This window comes from Numenius arquata, chromosome 17 (genome assembly GCF_964106895.1).
Source record: "Numenius arquata chromosome 17, bNumArq3.hap1.1, whole genome shotgun sequence".
Classification (NCBI taxonomy): domain Eukaryota; kingdom Metazoa; phylum Chordata; class Aves; order Charadriiformes; family Scolopacidae; genus Numenius; species Numenius arquata.
This window is the reverse complement of record NC_133592.1, coordinates 2,354,165-2,372,356: the sequence shown is the minus strand read 5'-3', so window position 1 is coordinate 2,372,356 and position 18,192 is coordinate 2,354,165.

The window sequence follows — 18,192 nt, the reverse complement described above, 5'->3', positions numbered from 1 at the left end:
CCGCGCGCTCCTCCGCGCCGCTCCGCCCGCCGCGGTGTTATCTGCCTTGGCGGGAGGTGCGGAATGAGCGCGGGGAGGGGCGGATGGGGGACAGACGACCCGCTGCGGGTTTTACCGCCGGGCGGGCGGCACTCCGCGGGCGCGGGGCGGCGGCGGGGGAGCGCGGTGGCGCGGCGGGACCCGCGGGCGGTGCGCGGCGCCGTCCGGAGGGGGCGCCAAAGGCCCAGGAACGGCGCGGCGGGGGCGGGGAGCGCTGCGCGCCCGCGGGGGGACGGGCGGGGGTGGGGGGGTGTCCGCGCCCGCTGCGCCCCCCGCCCACCCCTCTCCGCGCCCCTCCGCGGCGCCGCCCCTGCTGGGGCTGTGCGTGGGGGCCGACACAGGGGGGTGCGTGAAACTTAAAATGCCCCAAACCCGCTTTTTTTTGGGGGAGGGGGGGGTGCGCCGGCACGTCCCCCCGCGCCCACCCCATCCCATCCCATCCCGTCCCATCCCGTCCCATCCCGCTGCGCGATACCCCCATATTCCCCCTTTTTTTAATTCCTCTTTTATATGTTATTGCGAAGCCCCCGCCGCGTCCGCGCCCCCCCTGCGGGGCCGGGGACCGGGCTCCCGGGGAAGCCCGAGTTCTGCAAGGGGAAAAGGGGGGTGGGGGGGGTGGGGGTGCTGCCCCCTCCCTCCTTCCCTCCAAGAAAAAAAGTTTTGCCGAGTGGAGCGGCTCTTAGCATCCAAACAGGAGAAGGAAAAGCGAACAGAGAATCCCCGGGAGTTTCGAGAAATCCCGTATTTCCCTTCCCTGCGAATCCCAGAGTATCTGCGTTTTTAGGAGCAAAGTGCTTTTCCGCGCACGTAAAAGGGAAGGGGGGGGGATGCTGCAGCAGAGGAGTCGGTGTCTCAGGGAGAATAAAGCAGATTTCACCTTTCGAGGTTTAAAGGAGAAAGGGGAATTTGGTGAGAACTGCTTTTTTTTTTTTTTTTGCGGTGCAGAAGTGTTGCGCGGGCAGCGTGTGGGGCCAGCTGCCCCCCGGCCCCGCGTCCCTCCCCGCCACCACCGGCGGGTTTCGGGGAGGGGGAAGGACCTTCTACCAGTTCTCCCTTTCCAAAGTGCGCGCTCCGTAATTTTTCATTTTAGCTGGAGCGTTAAGGTCGGCGCTTTATGGAAGCTGCTTTAATTGGCAGCTTTTGTCCTGTTGGGAGAATCCTGGGGGCAGCGGCCGGTTCGGTGGCCGTGCCCTGGCGTGGATCCCCCCCCGTCACGATTGTCCCCGGCCCGTTAATAAGTGCGTTTTAAAAGGTATTGGAAACGGCACATGAAAAAAAAAAAAAAAGTTTACAAAAAAAAAAGGAAAAAGGCAGCGGGGGAAGGAGCTCTGAATAAATGCGTTTGAAAGCAATCTCCCCGGCAGACCCTGCTTGTCCTTTGCTATCTTTCCCCGAGATTTACTTTTTTATTTCATTTTATTTTTTGCTTGCAAACTTTTGGGAAGTAGTTTTCTTTGGGTGAGTCGGAAGGTAAGTGTCTGGTCCTGTTTCCAGAGCCTTTGTCTGGAAGAAGAAGGGGGGCTGAGAGCAGGGGGTGATTTTTCTCCAGGAGCGTTTTGGGGTTTCTTATTATTCCTGTAAGACGAAGAGGGTTTTCACAGCGCCGGGTATCTTTACTTTGCTGGTTACGGACTAGTCCAAGAGGAGATAATGCTGAATTCTGTATCACTATTTGCAGTGAAAAAGGTAAAGTTGTAGTAAACGCTAAAGGAGATAATTTTGGAATATTTTCCCTGGGTAATTTCAGCTCTGGGCTAGCGCACGAGTGGAATTTAGCTCAGCAAATCTCTTTTAGTGTATGTATTTGTTACAGGAACATCAAAGGGAACGCGGGCAGTAGATCGTTCTTATCTCAGCTGGAGCTGCTGTAGCAAAAAAATCTGAACAAACGTACCTGGAGGAGGAAAAATATGGTGACAACAGATCGTTCCATGGCTTTACTGCTGATTGGCAGAGATAGACCCAAAAACAATTTGGGAGGATAATTGATTTAATGAAAAGTGTAATAATTAGAACATTTTTCATTCTGAAAGTCCATCTGCTGAAAGGGACTCTGCCTTTTTCATTACAAAAGAATCTGTTTTAACAAAAGAAAGTGGTTTGACAAGTTTGAACAATAAACAAAAGAGAAATGGAGAAGAGCTCTCCAGTTCTGTTATCGGGTGTAATTTTATAATTTCCGAATTATTATTTTTAATTCCCGTTCTATGGGACTATTTAGACAATATGGACGAGCTGATTAATGGCAGTCCTTTGCGAGGTTGGGAGTTTAATCCTTTAAAGCGACGAGCTGTCGCTGCTTTTCCGTCGGGATGGAACTTTTCTTTCCTTTTTAAAGAATTAACATTGTTTTACGGTAAGCAGCAAGCGCGGCGATCAGGAGGGGTTTTCAGCAAGAAGCGCGTGGATGACAGCCCTCCTTGGATGGGGTTTTTTTTTCTGCCTTGTGCTACATCAAATCACCATGGTTGTTTTTTTTTTTTTTTAGGGAATAAACTTCCCAAGGCTCTGAGCAGAGAGTGGAGGAGACGGGAGTTTGGGGAGCAACGGGAATAGCACCCCTGGGGGGGGGCGTTGGGGAGGTTTTCCTGTCAAACCTGACAAAATACGACACGGATGCGCCGCACGTCTATTGTGCTGCCAGGAGTTACGGTTTAGTGGTGTTTTATGGGAGCTGGGGGGGTGCTCCAGGTCCCCCCCCTGAGCCTGAGGAAGTTTGCTCCATCTCCAAGGCCGGTGCCTCCTCCCCGGTCCCAGCCCAGCGATGGCACCGGCGTCACCGGGGAGGCTGTGATGTCACCCCGTCCCCTCTGACCTCACACCGGGCCCCTCTGCGCTCCGGGAAACCCAAGGAGAAGCTGGTGCTGCCTCCCCCCATCCAGAGAAACGCTTCCCCAGCTGGCGTAAAATGGGGGCAAAATGGGGAGATTTGGGGTGTGGTGGAATTCTCAAAAAGCAAAGGCGTTCCCGCACCAGATCCCTTAATTTTGGCCTCAAAACCGTATCGATCGTTGATCGATGGCACAGAAGGGGAATGCCAGGTAGGGTCGTGCCTTCGAATTTACCGGGACCGTCTGCTCCGGTGGTTTGGGATGGTGTTTTTTTCAGCAGGCGAGTCCCGGGGGTGGTGCAGTGCAGTTAATTGCAGTGTAATTATCGCTCCCTCCTGTAAAAATCCCTCCCTCCTAAACAATGACATTTTATTAAAAATGGGAGAGCTGGGCTGCATCCCACCAAAGCACAGAATAATTCCAGCAGCTCAAGGGGCTTTTTCCTCACTGTTGAAGGGGGGCTGGGGAGGGCCCACCGTCCCCGTGGCCGGGGCCGAACGTTTTCACGTGCAGCGCGAAGATGTTGGCGTTTTAGTTCGTTTTTCTCCATCACCTTTTTTTTTTTTTTTTTTTTCCAGCCATGGTGGGGTCTCCAGGGCAGGCATCCCGCATCTTTCCACCCGGGGGGTTACTGCCTGAAGCAACAAGTATTTAATTCCCGTCTCCAAAGCGTGAGGGATGCAGGGATGGAGCTTCTGCTCTGGTTGATAGGGTGACCTGCCCAAGAGCCTGGTGGGTGTCGAGTCCCTTCCGAGGTGGCCCTTGGTGCCACGATGGATCCGAGGAGGTGACCTGGCGCTGGGGCTGTTGGACACGGCTGCCAGGGTTTGTAGCCTCTGTCCTCCTGGGGCCCCGTCCCCTTTTGTACTATATCTATTGATTTTTCAAAAGCCCGAGGGTTTCTCAGGCGCACTCTGACACGTCCTTAGCGGAAGGTCGTTGCAGAGTTTAAAAAAAAAAAAAAGAAGAAAGAGCGATCAATAACTGATTTGTGATGGACAGAACTGGGGGCAGAACTGTCCTTCAGTGTGTAAATTTAGCTAAGAATTCCTTGATGGGGTATATTTACATCCTTGTAGTAATTTTTAAAAAAATCTCTCTATTTCTCTGGCCTGTGGTGACAATACGTCGCCCTCAAGAGCTGCCGCGGGTCGAGCTGGAGACGATGCCGTGCGTTGATTTAAGCTTGGCAAATCCCGACCTGGGAATGGGTGGGAAAGCTGCAGGACGGGCATTTTTTCCCCCTTTTTTTTTTTCCAGCGTGCAAGGTACCAGGGAGCCTGAAGGCTCCAAGATGAGTGCCTGAAAGAGATTTTCTTTTACAGTGTTTTAATTCCTGCCTAAAAACACCGTCTTGTCAGACTTGCTACATAGACTAAAGTGAAAGAAATTCCCACGTTTCAGAAGAATAACCTCGGCGCTGCAGTAAAATTATTCTGATTATTTACAAGGGCTGAGCTGGGGGGCAGCGTTAATTTGGCCACGTCTGTCTGTTTTAGCCATTAAATAACTGCCCGCTCGTTGTGGCGGGTGAAAGAGCATCACTTTAAATAGCGTCGAGATTTACCACTTAAAAAATAATCCTGGGGTGACGAAGGCGAAGGTGCTGAGGATTAGGCTGAGTCTCAGAGACATCGGGAAAGGCGTTGTGTTCTCCGGGATCGGAGGAAGGCTTTTCCCCCCTGGGGAAAAAAAGTTTTGAAAATGTGAAAAAATCTGAGAATCCGAGAAAAGGAGGGGGAAAGCTCTCTGTTAAAAAGAAATACCGGGGATGACCGGCAGCTCCCCGGTTTGCTGAGCTGCTCCCCAGCCAGAAAATCCAGGGAGGGATTTATTCTCCCTCACATTTTGGAGTCCGGATCTCGGAGCCGAGCAGCGTCCGAGGAGTTTTAAGGCTCCCTGGCCCCGGCGCAGGCTCTGCCATGGTAAATAGACATAAACCTCGCCGGGCTTTTCTGCTCTTTCTCCCCCAGTTGGAAACCACCGTGGCGCAACCTTGTGCTTCACAAACGCTCTTTTCTGGAGATTAAAAGCGATACGGTTTGGGGCTATTTATTTATTTATTTATTTATATATTTGCTCGCTCGCAGCAGCACTTGGCTCGAAGCGCTGCAAACTTGGGTAAATGGAAAATTTATCAGGCTCAGTTCAATTGGAATGGAAATACCCTCCCCAAAGGTGCCGGGTTTTTCTCCTAGGAGAAAAAAAAAAGAGAATTATTATTAATTATTTTTTTTTATTTCCCCCCTCCGAGGTGCACCTTTAGCTCGTGTGAATGCTTTTGGCCTGCTCAGCGGTGTCCATTGCTGGGATTTGCCCTGTTTGCCGGCCACGGCATCCCTTGGCCGTCCCCTCGCAGCGGGTGGCAGCCAGGGCTGGGAGGGGGTCTCCGTCCGACGCTCGGATAAATCAATCTGATTCAAATCACACGGGGGGGAAGTGATCAAAGCCAAAAGTACAGCTCCGGTAACGAGGACAAAAGGCGTAGTTTTCATTCATAACAAGACGGAGCTCTCCAGAAAATGCCCCCGAGCCGATGCTGGTGACAAGTGGTCAGCATCATCTTGTATCTAGTTTTTTCCTTTTTTTTTTTTTTATTATAAATGGATTAACGTCCCACTGTCGGTGTCACTGCCTGCCTTCACGGTGCCATCAGCGTCCTCGCACTCGCGCAGGGACACGCGTGGCATCGCGAAGGCTCTCTCTTAGGGATGTTAAAGAGAAGTAGGGTTGCTTTGGAAGGTATAAAACCCGCTCATAAATTAAAACAAAAAAATCTCTCAACCCAATTATAAGCCCTGGTGGATTCTAGTTAATATATATGTTTTATTTTGAGCCGTTTGTGCCGTGCAGCACGCTCCTGTGAATGCCAGTTCGGGTATAGCGTGGAAGCGAACTGACACGCTGTGCAAATCGTACATGATGTTTCATAGTCACATACAGATAAATAAATGGCCGTAATTTTAAACCGGCCCTATTATGTTTTCCAAGCAATAGTTCAAATTACACAGCCCGGCAACAGCTTACAAGAAATCCATCAGAATTGGAAGGGGGAATAAAACTGCCATTCTCTCTACCTGTTTGTGCAGCTCCTCGCTAAAGCCGGGAGAGCCCGACTGTTTATTTGGAGAAGTAAAGTTGTGGAAATATACTTGGAGGGTGTAATGTGGACAGCACGTGTTTCTGGGAGCTACCTGAAGTCTGCGTCCTAATGGCTTGCAGATGTCCCTGGGTCACTGATTTCCTACGGGCCAGCGAACGCGGCAGCGCCCAGCCCTCCCGCTCTTCAAATTAAAAAAAAAAAAAAAAAAAAATTAAAAAAAAAAAAAAAAGAAGGGGGGGATGGTGGATATGGCAGAGGGGGGGTGTTCGACTTCTGGAACTTGTAAAATTGTTTGTTTGGGTTGTTTCCAGCTCCCATCCCACCGCTGCTCCGGAGTGATTTGGAAATTCTAGCTGCCAGGTCCATGTTCGGGTGGAACGATGATTTATTTGAAAAATAGAGAAATCTGCTATGGGATCATTTTTAGTTTGCTCAGGGTGGGGAGTTTATTTACACTGGGATTATTTATGTAAAAAACTTGCAGTTTTCTCTACTGAGTAATAAACAGGGATTTGTTTTAGTTATATATATATATCTAAACACAGACTCACGTATGCATGCACTCATATATACTGAAAGTACGTATATCTGTGTCTTGCTGTTCCTTTTTTATGCCAAGTTATAACTTTTATGCCAAGTTATAGCCATGTGCCCGAGCGCTATATAAATATTTTATTTTACATATAACGTAAAACTTAAGACGTGTCTCGGAATATAGATAAAAAGTTTTTTTGGGTTGTGTTGCTTCCTCGGGGCGGGGGGAAGCGGGGAGAGCGGAGGGTGTGCTCAGAGCCACCCTGGGCCCCCGCTTCTCCGTGGCTGGATTTGTGCGAGTCCCTTCCTGCACCCGATGGGCGCTCACCGTGGGGGATGCCTGAACCGCCACGGTCCGGCTTCTTTCCGCTTAAACTTGGGCACTTTTTGGCCCTGGCCTCTCTTCTGTTGGATTTGCCCCTGTCTCTCCATCAGTTTGGGGCAGGATGTGGCCCGGGAGCGAGCAGGGAGCGTTTTCCTACCCCCGAGGATGCTGCTGAGCGTGGGATGTTGTTCTCCTGCTCCCCATGGATGCTGGGGGTGCTCTGGCGCAGGTAGCACGGGACACAGCCCCGAGCAGCTCCCGGGCTCCTTTTCCCACGGGAAAAGCATTTCAAGGCATTTTTAAGGTGCCTGGTTTTGCTGGTGGGGTCTGGACGGCGTTGCTGGGCAGTGGGAGCTCAGGGCTGGCGGGATGCCCCTAGCACAGCAGCATCCCTGGGATGTTCGTGGCTGTTCCACCCATTTCCTCCTTTTTTTTTGCCCCGTGCTGATAATTAAGGGAGTTTCCCGGGGCAGGTGGCCAAAGGGGCTGGGGTGAGGACTGTGAGCCTTGATCAAGAGGTGCTGAAATTAAAGGCTGATTTTAAATACCTGCCCCGGGCTGGACCGTGGTCCAGGTCTCCATACAGACCCATCCTGACCTGGATCCCCCTTTGGCCAGGACAGCCCAGCAGCCACTGGGCCTTTTAATTTCTCTCTAAATCACTATTTATTCCATGAACAGAATTGCTTTATTTTTATATAGATATATTTATTTAACAATGAAACTTCGGAGGGACATATCATTTATTCCATTTTCCTTCTATTTTCCTTTGCTTTATTTATGCAGCAAAAAAAGAAGGATTGGCCGTTGCAGGAACAGTGTGCTTACAGTTAAAAGAAAAAAATAGCATAACACTCATCGCGTTAAAATTAATATAGCAAAGTGGAGTACCATAGAAAAACAGAAATGGGGAGGGCAGGGAGTACTGGTTTTTCTGCGTCTGCCTGTCTACCTGCCTCTCCTATCTGTGACAGATTAGAAATATGCGCTGGCCATTTAGCTTGGCAAAAATCGTACTTTTTTTGCACGAACATGAGAAAAAAAAGTCATCCTGCTGCTGAGTGGGAAAAGCTTATTCTGAGAATAACACCATCCAGCTCCCAGTTTTTTACCTAGAAATGTTTGCTATGTCTTAATAATAACACAGAAAGTCTCAGACTCCATGACAGAATATCATTATATTTTCTGGTTTTAGGAAAAAACCTATTATAAATATGTCTCCGAAGGGTGTATATATACCTTGGCTTGCAGTTTAATTTGCTGTCAGTCTGAAACCACTCTTTATCGTAATCCCGGGTTCCTACTCATAACATAACAAAACGATTTTTGACTTTGAAGAAAAGGATGAAAACAGGTGCTGCCTTCGGAGAAGAGACAAAAGCGCCGCTTTCCCGTGGCCCGGGCGAGGGAGCGATAGCCCGCAGCTCTCTGGGAAACCCCGGCAAAAAAAAACCCCAAAAAAGACATCCCCGATTTTATTTTATTTTATTATTTTATTTTAAACATTTAATTCTGAAACCTGCACTTGAGAATTCAGGGCTACAAATTCTACTTGCTGCACTTATCCAAAATAAACTCTGGCTGAAGAATAATATTTTAGTGGAGTAAATGAAACGGCCGCAAAAGAAGCATCGTGAAAACGTACCTTCGTGTGGAGCACGACTCTCGCCCGAGTCCCGACTTGCTCTAAAACGCTGTCTTTTACAGCCACTTACGCTGGAGAGACTTTACTGGGAATTCAGGGGGATCCGGGGAGGGAGATGACTTTTAATGTGGTGTTTTTAAACATAGCCCAGGTGCTCCCAACCGACTGGTGTGATCCCCCACCCAGTCTGTCCTCAGGTAGTTAACATTCACCAAAATATTGATGGCAGTTACCTTTCCTGCCAGCTCTTATCTGAGTGGGCTTGAGTAGGACTTTGGCAGTGCCTGAAAGGAGGTATTGTTACCTTGGGGGGGGGGGGGGGGAAGAAAAGAAAAAGGAAAAAAGAAAGGAAAAAAAAAAAAGGCAAAGAAAACTCAAAGAGCCAAGTTAAGAAACAAAGGAGGATTTTGGATCAGCTCTGCCCAGGACAGCGCTGCTCCACCAGTCCTGGGAGGGGACCATCCTCTCGCCACCAGCCCCGGGGCCTGGCACTGGGGAATGTTTGCTCTTCATAAAACAGTTGTGTTTTTTTTTTCCCTTTTTATTTTTTTTCCCCCAATCTCCTATTAGTAAGGCTTCTTATCGTCCCTTTTGTGTGCCGGAACTCGGAGCAGCGTACGAGCATGGATGTGTGTGTTTGTGTCTCCTCCTCCCTCATCAGTGCCCTGCATCCTCCTGTTGAACTCCTGCTCCAATTTCAGCCAAATTTGACAAAGAGGATGTTGAAGAGATCAGGGTTTTGGTGGGTTTTTTTTGTAATTTGTGCAGATATAGTAAAACAACGTGAGCTTCCCCCATACTAGACCTCAGAGAATCCACAGATGCTGAGGACTATCTGTAGGAAGGCAGGCTCCTGCCTTCTGCTGCCTGTACAACTCCTCATGGGTTTCTGATTTAGTTATTTGCTTGTCTGTCACCGTATTATTTGTCCTAAGTTGGCTCAAAAAGACTGACCTTCAGGGCCGGAATCAAACCCTTTATCTTTTGGGGTCTAATGGTCCAGATTTGATGTCCAGACCAAATAATTTCCAAGAGGTCTCTTTCTCTTGAGACAGCCTGGACAACAGTCCCTGAGAAGGTGACAAATCTGAGGTCTCCAAAATTACCTGAAACTACACAGATAACGCCCACATTTTTTCTGTATTACTGGGGTAGGAGGGATATATTTTGGGATAGGGGAAAAAAAAAAAAAAATCCCCCGAAGAAAATCAAATCCGGTCTTACTGGTCTGGCAGCATTTGTGAAAGAAAAAGCCAGGAGTGCAACTGGGTGACTGTGGAGCGTGGCCACATGTGAGAGGAGACCTCTCTGCCTGGGTAAGGCTCTTCAGGCAAATACCAGAAATTATGGGACTGCTTTAGGGGAATCTGGTGGATTGGGCTAACGAAGCTCGTGCTCTGGCCCATTAACTCCCTGCCTGCTGCTGCCACCCTCGATCCCAGCCCTCCCAGGGGAGTCGGGTCTTCCCTCCCATGGAAGCAGAGTCCTGGCAATTAGCAGGATTAGCCTTGGGTGACAATCAGCGCTTGCAGGATGCCGAGTGCTTTCAGCTGACTCCGTGGTGGAGCTGTGGCTGCTCGGGGATTTATGGGAGCTTTCTTCTGCAGCAGCTCCTGATGGCCCCAGGAAGGCTCTTTTAGCAGAGTATGAGGGCTCCTCGCTTCAGCTGGGAAAATGAGGCTGTTTGCTCCCACCACAGGCCGTTTCTCTGACCGAGCAGTTCCCCGTCGGCCCCGGATGCTGATTAATCTTCAACATCTTGTGCCCGACTTGCCTGATCTGAGACCGTTGACTCAGAAAACAGGAGAGGTCAGTTTGAGTAACATCTCACCCGACACACCGGGCTGCGCATCCAAGACAAACAGCCCTCACGCGGGATGCCGGCTCGGGGAAGAGGATTCCCAGGTCTGTGTGTGCTTTCTCACCGTCCTGACATCCCAGGGCTGTCCTTCCCCCTGACAGCGGGAGGGGAGAAGGTGTGGAAACCCTCCCGGGTTGGAAAACCAGACACATTTTTGCAGAGGGATTGTTTCAGTTAATTAAAAAGGGGAGGGAGGGCAAGGATCGGCTGGAATCTAGGAGAAGGAAAGCCTCGTTGTTTGTAGTGTAAGATCCTGGTTTCTAATCTCCTTTGCACAAGGTGGGACAACACCCTGTGGCTTGGGGAGTGTTTTCTGTCCCAGCACACCAGGACTGCTGATGGGCTCACAGGCCTGCAGAAAAGTGAGGATGAAGTTCTCAGCGTGGTATCAGCTTTCCACCACGTTTTTCTGGCACTCAAACAAAGAGCTTGGGGCCAAGGAGGTTTCCAGTGCTCTGCTACGTGACTGTGCCCTTGCTGTGCCACGGGGTGGCTTTCTTCAGTGGAAAGATGTTGTTAGGGATATGGAAGGCCAGAGCGATGGAGGGATGCGGTGGTAGGTTCCAGCTGTGTAGTCATTCTTGAGAGCCTCGTACTCTGCTGAGGTCCCAGCTATGGTGACCTTGGGGGTCTGGGTTTCAGTGGTGCCCTGTGACAGGGCAAGAGGTAATGGGCACAAACTGGAACATAGGAAGCTCCATCTAAACATGAGGAGGAACTTCTTTCCTGTGAGGGTGGCAGAGCCCTGGAAGAGGCTGCCCAGAGAGGTGGTGGAGTCTCCGTCTCTGGAGATATTCAAACTCTGCCTGGACATGTTCCTGTGCAACCTGCTCTGGGTGGACCTGCTTTGGCAGGGGGGTTGGACCAGATGATGTCCAGAGGTCCCTTCCAACCCTGTATCGTTCTGTGATTCTGTAATAAGCCACTGATAGTTCCCTGAGGCCACATCAACCAGATGGTTCCTTGCAGTCTCCAACTCATCAAAACAGCATCTCAACTATTAATGTAGCCCATCTACAAGATAGTGTGCTGATAAAGTACCCTATACGAGTAGTATGGGGTTTGCTCTGTGCAGAATTTTAAAGAGACTGTTCTGTTTGGGAATCTCTGGACATAAAGTAGTTGCTGTAATCCATCACTTTAATGGCCTTGCGAGATCCACAGAGTCGATAATCTGTGATAAAGTGATCTCCAGACCGCAGGGCGTCCTCCTTCTCTTTGCTTGTGCTCAGAGCCGGGTCAGTAGAACAGCCTGGCTCTGGCTGTGTTCATGCGGGTAGGATGGGGCTGTGCTAACGCAGTGTAGGAATGGGAAATGGGTATTTGTGGTTTTTGATTTAAGGGAGGCAGAGATACCAAAGTGACTCCAAAGTTGTGGTTTCCCCCCCCCCATCCAACTGCTAATGCAGTACCCTGGAAAGGATCGCAATATCTCAGAGGCACGTTTGAGCCCCTGCTGAAAAGGGCTGAAGCGAAAAACACATCCGTGTTCCTTATCTTGGGCACTTGGCCTGATGAATAAGGAGGTAACCGAGTCACTGCCGTAATTGCGCAGTGTTTGGACGTGGAAAGGGATACTGCATTTCCACAGTAATTCCAGTTAGCGCTCCCCTGCACCTCCCACCACCTCCAGATTATATTTCTAAATGATCTAGGACGTTAGAGCAAAATCAGTAGCTGATTAGCCAGCCTGCTTGGCTGCAATCACACCTTTCAATATTAATTACCCACTCCTTGAGCCTGATGATGTTGAGCGGCTGCAGCGAGGGCTGCTCGGTGTTTGGTGTCATTGGCCAAGGATGAGGATTTAAAGGGACAAAATGCCCACGCTCGTTTGCAAACGTGATTGATGAACGTGATCAGCTCTTCCAGTCATCTTAGCCTGTCGAGGATCGCTGGGGAGGTTTTGCATTGCAGGGAAAGACAGAGGAGAAGAGAAAACTGACCGCTGGAGGTTTGGGACCAGGTTCTGAGCTGGTGGGACCCAGTGGAGCTGTTGGCATCAGCAGAAATGCTGCTTGTCTGGGTGCTTCTCTAGGGAACGGAGGGGTTTGCTGGCACAGTTTGGCTCGGGGTGAAGGTGTTCAGCAGCTCGGGCTGAGCTCCTGGCAATCTGTTGGAAGTCTGTTTGGAAAGAGATGCTGCTCCAGTGGGTCCTCTCCAGCTTCCATCCCTCCCTCCTTTTTTTGTAGATTAGAGCAACTTTTTTTTTTTTTTTTTTTTTCAATTTTGGTTCTTCTGCTACTAAAGAAACTCCAAAAATAGTGCAGTACAAGAAGAACTAGACAACCATTTTCACAAAGATTTTCCCCAAAGCCCAACAAGGTTGTTGTGCACAGATGAAGGAGTGTGGGTTGAGCTGAATTGATTTGGTGTCCAACCTTCTGGCAGAAGACCGAGAGCCAGCCCTGGGCTCATGGCCACCGCAGGGGACAAGCCCGGCTGGTGATGCTCGTAGTGCGGGAGGCTGAGCTGCTGCTTTTGGCGGGGGGGATTCCAGGTGAACGCCTGCAGCCCGGGGCCGGGAGCTGGCGTGGAGCTCCGGTGGTGCGGAGACCTGCATGTGGCATGTTCCCATCATGAAGTTCAGGCAGAGTTCGGCCCCGGCGCTGGGAGCTGCTGGAGACAATGCAAATCCCACCTGCTCCTTCCAGCTGCGCGTTTCGCCCCTGGTCTAACCGCTCGTCTGCATATCACAATGAACCTCAAAGCTCCTGCATAAAGTAACACTTTATTATTATTAATAATAATAATAAGTAGAGGTAATTTGTGTTTCTTGAAACCGGCCCAAGCCACCAAATTCAGATTGAGATCTGACTTCAGCCTCCTGAATGTGGGGTTTGGGCTGGTCCCTGTGCGTGCATGGGACCCGTTGTGAAATTCGGAGCTGGGATCCCAAGTCCCTTCCTCCTGCCCCAGAGCTCTCAGAGCTGTGGTCTGGCTCCAGGCCAAGGTTTAACCATTATGAAAACCTCTCTATTGAAGGGTGCGCCACCTGTCTCTCTCCTTCCTTTCTTTCTTTTTCTTTTTTTTTTTTTTTTTTTTTTTAAATCATGATCTTCAGGAGGGTGAGTTGCATTAATGAGATCAGCCGGTAGCTGCAGGGTGATCAGTAGGGTTTGCTTGCGGTGGTGAGGTTTGCTGTGATGGAGAGAACCATAGGGGCTGGTGAGTCTATGTGAACAGCATGGTGTGACCTTGTTGGGCTTTATGGCTATTTTTCCATGCTTTTCCTGCTGGAGAGTCCCGGCCTTTGCAGTGGCATCGGCACAGGCTGCAGGAATGTGGTAAATGGCAAGCGTGAGAGGTTGTGGCTGGGCTTTTCAGAAGAGCTGACTGCGGTGTGAGACCCTGCTGCTGTGCAGCTATCGCGCATCTGGCTCAAGAGCGCTAGAAACAAATTGCACCCATCCTATAAATCTTGTTCCAAAGGTGGGGTGAAAGGGGGAGAAGCTCTCATTCCATTAACCGGGCAGGTGGGTGAAAGCTTATCCTGTTACTGGGGGATTCACAAAAGCTTTCTCTGGGTAAATTCTCTTATGTGCAATGCATCCATGTGACACGTGTCCACTGGGCAGCCCTTCCTCAGTCACCTTCCCTTCCTCTCCCTGACCACCCTCTGACACAGAGCTCCATCCTTTAGGAGCTCCTTTCTTTCCCAAACAGGCTTGAAACTGGCCAAAGGGTCAGTTTATCTAAATAACTCTAGATGCCCTCAGAATGACAGATCCACGGGGACACAGAGGAAAACTGCACAACTGTTTTATAAAAAAAAAAAAAAAGTAAAAATAAGAGAGGCTGAGGTTGCAATTTTTTTTGGTGTGTGGCAGCTTTCAGGTTGGGTATCCAGCACATTTCTTGGCTCATCTTGGGGTTTTTTAAGATCCAGCAAACAGAGGGAGGGTGTTACGTGTTGGAGAGTGGCCGTGTGTGAGCGGGGAACGTGGCGCAGGATCTTTGCTGCACGTGGGACTCCCCGTGTGTACTGGGGTGTCGCTTCCAGCATCCCCAGGAACCGGTTCGGTGGCACCAGTGCAGCCATCCAGCGTGAGTCTCCCCCGCCTTCAACAGCAGAACCAGGCTCCCACGGCAGAGAGCCGAAACGAGCTCTTTGGGTCACGCAGCGGGTCTGTCCCAGAGGCACGTCCCAGTGGGTTCTCTGACCTCCATCCTCACTGAAAGCCTGGGCAGACCAGGCATCAGGGCTCTGCAGAAAGCAAACTCCACCTTTTGCAAAACTGACCCGTGGTAGATGAGTTTTTGCAATACAGGATGGTTTGTGTCATTCAAAACCAAATTAAAAAAACAAAAAAAAAAAAAAGAAGAAAAAAGCTCTGACCAACCGATTGGCATTTTTATTAATAATTTTTCAAAGCTGCAGGCGTACAGCCTTTCCCTTGTTCCAACAAGCGTGGGTGGGAGAGGGTTTGCAGCCCAGCCTGCTCGCCGGGGCGCGGAGGTGGGCGAGCGACTGCAGCCTGGCTCTGGCCGAGCCTTGGCTACGGCGCAGCTCTGCTTCCAGGGCTAAGGAGAAGCCAAGCCAGTGGGAACCTTCTCCAGCATCGTTTTCTGCCATTCGCAGTAATTTTTATTTATATGTTTGCTTTTTCACATGCAGATGGCCAGCATCAATGGCTCAGAGCTGTGGTTTGCGTCCCAGAGCCAAGCAAGTCGTCTTGTCCTGGCTCAGCCTTCAAGCGAGCTGGCTTGCCCACGTCTACCTGGGCCATTGCTATCTCTGCAAAGTGGGTAGTTCGTTCCACAAGCTTCCAGCAGTAGGTTGCTGGCTGTTTGCATCATAAACTAGTGTTTAAAGTGTGGTTATGGTCAGAAAAGAGCCAGAGAGCAACTGTAAAAATGACATCCTAGGTTGGTGGTTTTTTTTTTATTTTTTTTTTTTTTTTAAATATTTATCCCTTGTCAATGGCTCTCCGGGTCGAATTTGCTCCATTTATGAGTCGCAGTGAGATTTCTCACACCCAGCGTGGCAGCTGGGAGCTGCTTTCACTCTTTGCTTTGCGTGGCAAAAAGGAAAGCGTTGGAAAGCAAAAGGACGTGGAGCCACCATCGCTTCGAGTCCCGCAGGGCACGTGCTGGACCCGCCTTAGACCGATGCATGCTCAACCATGCCCAGTGTATGTGGACCAAGTGACCGGGAGGACGTTGTCTGCGTGTGGACTCCCTCTTCCAATGAGCATGGGTTTGGGCAGCTGTTGAGAGGGCTACGAGCTCGGTGGTAGAGGCCCCAAAAGAAGACTTACACCCACATTGAACTGGCAGCAAAGGTCTGTCCATTGTGTTTTCAGGGAGAAGTGGCTTTTCCCCAGGAGGAATCCAGCCGGGAGGCTGGTGACCATCCCACAGCAGGGATGGCTCAGACCAAGAGGGCTCTGGCTCGGAGCAACGGAGACTTGGACTCCGCTCCACCATCAATGGATTTTATTGTCCTGCGGGGTTTTGCTCCAACACTTAATTCAGCAGCTCCATTCATTTTGATCGGTACGTACATATATACCTTGGCACTTGGCTGCCAGGACAGGCCAAACGGTGTTACGCAGCCCCGGCCAAAAAGCACAGGGCGAGGTAGGGAGGTTGCAGAAAAATTCCTCCCTTGCTCGGGTGAAGTTCCTAGAATCTGCGGGGAGGTACGGGGCGAGGGTTGGCACCGGCACGGCGGCCCCGCTGCCTTGGACGAGGGCTTGAGAAACTTCTCAGCTTGACTTCGAACCGCTCCGTAAAAAATTCAGGACAAACGTTGGAGGTAAACTGCTAAATCGTGTCTTAAATCCTTTCCTCCGGAGTCAGATTCCACTGCCGGCCGCTTACCCGGCACATCTGGAGAGGAGATGCGAAAGTCTGAAATTCACTCTAAAACACCCCTCCTTTCCCTTCGCACCTCCTCCCCTCTGACCCGAGACCTCGCTGAGCGTGGGGAGAGATGGGGGGGGGGGGGGGGACACGGCACTAATTACTGTCTGAAACATGGGTGAGTGATGGCCGCTGAGCGCACAAGGCTGGTGGTGTGTGCCAAGTTGGGCTTGAGCAGGGCTCTTTCCTCACAAAGGTGAGACCTCCAGGTTGTGAAGTTGGAAAAAAAGCCCCAGTCCAGCTCCTGAGATCCTTCCTTAGCTTTTCCCCCCCTAAGATTTGTATTTTCTTAATTGGAAAGACTTGTAGAGACAACATCCCTAGGTGGGCGTTGGGTGGTGATGGGACCTCGTGGCTCAATTCGGTGTCTGCTTGGGAACAGTGGGTCCAAAAAAGCTACTGTGAAGAAATGAGCTTGGCATTTGGTGCTAATCAGGGTAAAAACAGTGGTAGGATCAAAAAATCTGGGGAAACCTTGCCCATGGTGCAAGGGTGGATAGTTTTGGTGGGTTTTATTTAGGTAGTAGTGCTGGATGTTTGGAAGTGAGGAACATCCAAACGTCTTGTTTTCAGTTTGCTTTTCAGCTGGTGCCTAATCCTGATTTTTTTGTGGAATTTTTTTGGCGCCGTTGCCCGTACTGCTTCACACACATAACAATGCAATGAGATTCCCAGGGACCTGCCATCTCTAGTCTCTAGACAGAAAAAAAAAAAAAAAAGAGTTACAGATACTGCATTGGTCTGTGGGAAGGAGCAGATGGACAAAGCATTTTCTGCAGGTTTGTCTATGACGGTGAAGAGAAAGCGCTTCATTATTGCAGGTCTGCAAAAAATTAAATCCGTCATATTTCCTAGTCTGCCTGAGGTTCTGAAGTCACAAATTAATTTTTCTTTGGCGCAGGGCGAATTGTTGGCCTCCTGGGGCTCCCTTTGGACAGGCTACTGATGGGGACAGTAACCAAGTATGACAGGGCTGCATGTTGCATTTCCATTTTCTTTACAGAGCCCCACTTCCTTAAAATTAGGTAAGATTTATGATTTCTTCTTTGATATGCCAGCCAATGAGGAAAAGTATCTTTAGCCCAACTTAAAAAAAAAAATGAAAGTATTTTTTTTTAGTAGAGGAATTCCACTTTTTATAATGTGTCTGTCCCAAAGAGGTGGAATGGCCTGACCTCCGGGCCCTGGGGAGTGAAAAAATGTTTTTTTCTTGAAAACCTGTGTCCTGCTGATCCTTTTCTTTCTCCATTCGATGGATTGTTTTTATACCAAAAGTGGATGGCTCATTGTTTCACAAATATCAACAACGTGTGCTCCAAATGGCTGAAAGCCTGTTTTCCAAAGGTGGGATGCATCCGCGGCTCGACGTTTCAGCTTGTGGGTCCCACAGCAAAGCAATGTCATTTTGGAGCAACCTCGGGCTCCGATAGCTTTATTGCCCGTGTCTGATCACAGATTCCCAGTTTGAAAATGGCTTCTCAAGCCTGAACTTTCATCCAAATCCTGAACAATATTTACATCAATTATTTTTAATTAAAAAAATCCAGATTTTCCCACCAGTTTGGCCCCGGGTTGTTCAGCACTGGAAGAGGATGGGCCAAAATACCCAGAGAAGGACAATTCTCACAGCACCAGGTTTCCGGCCTGAGCACAGGGAGGAAGTGATGGAAATCTCCTGGGAAATCCTGTTCCCTTCTCATAGGATTCCTGGCCCAACTTTCCACTTAGTCCAAAGTTCTGTGGGAAAAAAAAAAATATCTATATATGAAAAATCTATATGTATATATATACACACACACTTGCATGTTGCCTTTACTGTGTTAATGGAACTGGCCAGTTTTCAAGAGCTGTAGCCAGGACCTCTGCTCACCACCGATGCCTTTTGCTCCAGTAGTGCTAAAGCCCTGATAATAACGTTGCAATTATTTTTATGTGGTTTCTTATCTCTTTTGGTTTTGCCTTTGTTGTCTGTATATCTTAATATTA